This window comes from Formica exsecta, unplaced genomic scaffold (assembly GCF_003651465.1).
Source record: "Formica exsecta isolate Colony F162 unplaced genomic scaffold, ASM365146v1 scaffold290, whole genome shotgun sequence".
NCBI classification, from domain to species: Eukaryota; Metazoa; Arthropoda; class Insecta; order Hymenoptera; family Formicidae; genus Formica; species Formica exsecta.
Genome location: NW_021850162.1, coordinates 471,392 through 475,945, shown reverse-complemented (window position 1 = coordinate 475,945; position 4,554 = coordinate 471,392). Strand labels below are relative to the sequence as shown.

Below are 4,554 nucleotides of genomic sequence, written 5' to 3'. Positions count from 1 at the left end.
AGAAAAAGTCTCTTATAAAGTGTTTTTCTTTTATATATATATACATGTGTTATGCATTGTACTTTTATACTTTTCATTCTAAAATACAATATATGGATTTTTTATTTAAAATTATCATTCTGTACATCCCAATAATTATCAAATAATAATATTCCTATCTTACGTCTTGTGAATCATTGATTATTAATGGCTCAAAGGATACAAGGAAAACTGAACGGCAAAGTTCGTGATTATCCCTTCGCGAGAACTTCTCCGCGTCATTAGTTGCCTTTCATTTACGCGCAAAGATGAAGAGAGAAAGATACAAGAAACAAGATTTTAGAAAAACATAATTAAGATTCAATATAAATAAAATAATCATCGTTTTGTATTTTAGAATCATCATCACGCGAATGAATCTTATAAAATCCTTATCCATATATTTGATTTTATTCTTGTGCATGTCTGACAAACGTATAATATATAATATTGATTTATATTAGTAAATTTTTTACCTATACACGCACATATATAGCTTTATACTCTTTTGCAATTATTCTGAAATTTATAATTTTTTATAAATTATTTATTTTTATTTTTAATTATTTGTAATTTTCGTATGCGTTTCAAAAAAACATTTCTATTTCTCAAAACTATATGCACATGTAAAATTGTTTACAATAAATCTACGTTAAATCAAAATAAATGAGTTTTTTAAATGTAAAAAAATTATTTTCTCTCTCAGTATATAGATATGATATATATATATGTACACATGTGTGTGTTTACACACGTATATATATACATATATATCGCAAAATTTTAGCAACAGATGTACAAGAATAATATTTTCTGACGCACTACGAATACACTTATGTTACATTTCACGAATCCATACTGTAACATCTGGCGATATATTTGGCGCACTTACGAGTATATATATATATACGGAAGTATCAACCCGTTTTATTATCGTGAACGTGGTAGGCGTCCGTGAAACTCACGAATAGCAGCGGCGAATTTAAATAAAAAAAACGTCTACGTCATTCTCTTTCTCTCTCGAGCGAATCCTTTTGCGAGAAACTGTGAGAAGAGCCGGTTGGGTCGCGTACGAGTGCCAACGATGAGGACGGCAAGGAAGATTGCAGGTGCAATTAAAATGCAAATCATCCCTTTTCCCGCGGCCCGTCCGCTAGACCATCTTTCCAGGAGGTCCCTGGTTCTCTCGCGTCCTCGCAACCCTACACCATAATGGTAACGCCGTCACCGATTAACTTGGAACTAGTTTAGAAGCGACGCGACTCAGTTCGGATCCGCACTCGGTTACACGAAGGCGCACACAAAGAGCGAGAACAAAACTCGGTCTTTCTCTAAGCTTCTCTTTCTCTCTCTCTCTCTCTCTCTTTCTCTCGCAAAGTGGCACGTAAATGGAAGATGGTATACGCTAATACGGTCTAACATCATTTGCAAATGTCACTGCGAGACATGCTCCCGGCATCCAATACGAGGTACGTGAGAGAGGTGCGCTTCATCTTATCGTAGGAGGAACAGACTGTGCTGCGACGAATATACAGATTATAATAAAGGTCTCTAAGATTGTGTCTTAATGTTATATTTGTCGAGAAATTCGTTTATCCGTATCGATTATCCGAAACACGCGGATGCGCATAATAATTAAAAGTAAGTTGTGTCTTTCAAAATGCATTATAAAGCAGAATAGAAAAAATAATGCCAAATCATTGTCATAGTATCTTAAAGTATATGCTAAAGAAAAGCTAGTAAAAATATAAAATAACCATTATATCTTTAATTCATATAATTAATAATTTAAATCAATAAATTATATCATTACTTTAAATATATTTTAAATTTCTATACCTTTAATTAATATAAATGCAAAATTTCTATATATTCATATAGATAATTTTAAATCATTGTACATACATTCAAAACTTTTATATATTTTTTCTTAAGAAAATCATAGAATTTAATGTCTTAAACTTCTATATAATCTATCTTTCGTATTCAAAGCTCTCTCTCTCTCTACCTAAATATTTTTTTAGTATAGAATATCCTGTCATATCAAAAGCCAATTTAATAAGATTTCGCTTGAATTCCGACAACTTCATATCTCTGGCGCTATTCAGACGAACAAATCGTTACCGAGACGAATATGCAGATTAATCGCGAGGCAGCAGCAATATCGCTGTCATCTGTCTGCAAGATAACCGCGGAATGCGGACAGGCCGGAAGTAACGTCGCATTGTCTTCGTGGAAATAGTGCGGAACAAGATGGAAGAGACAGTACCTTAATGGCCTGATTTCATTTGCAAATGTCATCAAGAATTTTCACTCCGCCCGGCGGAAACGTCTCGCGCTTCTCATGCGAGATGATAAGCATAATAATCCAGAGTAACATAATTCCCACTAACGCATGCTACTTAATTAATTATGCGGAAGAACTGTCGCTCTCCTGCTCGCATTCAATTTACAAATTAGAAAATACTGCATTACGTTCCAACTAATATGCAAATCTACAAAGCTACTCTCTAACGAACAGTATTTAATGCGTGAATAAAATTCATTATAAAATTATAGTAATATATTAAGAACAAATATTACACATTAATAATATTCTATAATTCCGTTTAAAAAAATGTATAAATTCGTAGAATAATGTAATATAGTTCCCAGTAAAATAATGTGACAAAGAACTCGAGGTCGATATATGGCACGTCTACTGCTCTCGAAAACTTCGCCGAGAAAGAAATGTCAAGGCCGCAATCGGCATAAGTTTCGTCCGGAAAAAAATTTCGAACATCCCTCGGACTCGCGAAAGCTTTTGCAAGAATTCGTGAATCGTCTCCGTTTCCTTCGCTGTTTCGCCGTCACTCTGTATTATATGCACTCCTGAAAGTTTCACAAGTCTTTAACTTGAACGGTGTGGATCCTTTGCCCTGTGCAGAAATTTCACGTAAGTTCCATTATATTTTGTGCGTTTTCACAATTACGTTCCTGTCATAACCAAGTCTTATTGCCGAACTTTCTAGATTTAAAAATAACAGAGCTTTTTACGCGCAGAAAGCGGACAAGAGGAACAAACTTTCTCGACTGTTGTTGCAGATTGATATGAATCTCTTACAAAAAATTGTGTATATATTATAAAGGGAATCAAATAATACCAGTAAAATATATAAAATAAACATAGCAATATTTTAAGCTGAACGAAAAAATTTATAAGTATAAACAAAAATATATATACAATTAGAAATATTTATTTTTATAATTTCATGCTTAGAGAACTTATTTATTTTACAAATCTTTTAAATGTTCTTTATTTTTTTTATTTTACCATCTTATAATAAAAGAAAATTTTTACAGCAATAAAAGTAAAATAATGTTACTTTGCATATTACAAGAAAAAATATGAAAAGTATGAGAAAATGAAATGTTCTTAGAGTTTACATTACTTTACATTTCCAGTCCACGCTTAATCTAGCAGGAAAAAAATGCGCCGTAATAATTGCTAGGATTAAGATAATGGATATTCGCGCAAAAGTAATGAATATTCAGAATCATGTATGTTAAATAAATTCTAAATATAGGATTCTAGCAAAATCAAATATGTGTTGCCATTTCGTTTTAGTCGGACAAATGAGATAACCGAAGAGATGTCAGCTTCTTCGGACAAGAAACTCAATATTCCGGTTTAATAAACAGAAAATATCAGGTGATTGCATAAGTTCGTGCCCGATTTAAATATTTTTACTTTGCATATTACAAGAAAAAATATGAAAAGTATGAGAAAATGAAATGTTCTTAGAGTTTACATTACTTTACATTTCCAGTCCACGCTTAATCTAGCAGGAAAAAAATGCGCCGTAATAATTGCTAGGATTAAGATAATGGATATTCGCGCAAAAGTAATGAATATTCAGAATCATGTATGTTAAATAAATTCTAAATATAGGATTCTAGCAAAATCAAATATGTGTTGCCATTTCGTTTTAGTCGGACAAATGAGATAACCGAAGAGATGTCAGCTTCTTCGGACAAGAAACTCAATATTCCGGTTTAATAAGCAGAAAATATTTAGCCGTGTTGTGTATTCCAGTGGAGTATATAATATTTAGCAGGAGCGGCATATTGGCAGTTTTGCTTAACGGAACAAAAAGTCGGATACATTGTGTATTTTACCCATAATGTGATATTTAGGTCGTTTTATAAGAGTTATTATTTAATTAAATAAAAATAATAAAATAAAAATAGAATATATATATTTAATGTTTTCTCTCTTAAATATATAAATTTTTTGAGAATTCTAAAAAAAGACCCAACGCAAGTTAATTTCTCTTGTCTCGAAAGAATGTCGGAAACAAAAACAGACCCTCGAATTTATGTCGTATGAGGTCCCGACTGGGCGCAAATTGAGTCGGGCTAACGATCGACGGTGACAAAACGTTTCGGGTGCTCCGCCGCGCCAGAACGGGTTTACTCGCACTCATTAATAAGCGAGAAAAAGAAATCCCCGTTTCCGGAGCACTTTTAACGATCCCCCGCCCCTTTCCGAGGATC

General features: G+C 32.9%; 1 long non-coding RNA gene across 1 annotated transcript in view; it reads right to left on the bottom strand.

The window, feature by feature from the left end:
* The window catches only part of LOC115237320, a 191,321-nt gene that overhangs the window by 141,109 nt on the left and 45,658 nt on the right, over nucleotides 1–4,554 (bottom strand). The window lies entirely within an intron of this gene.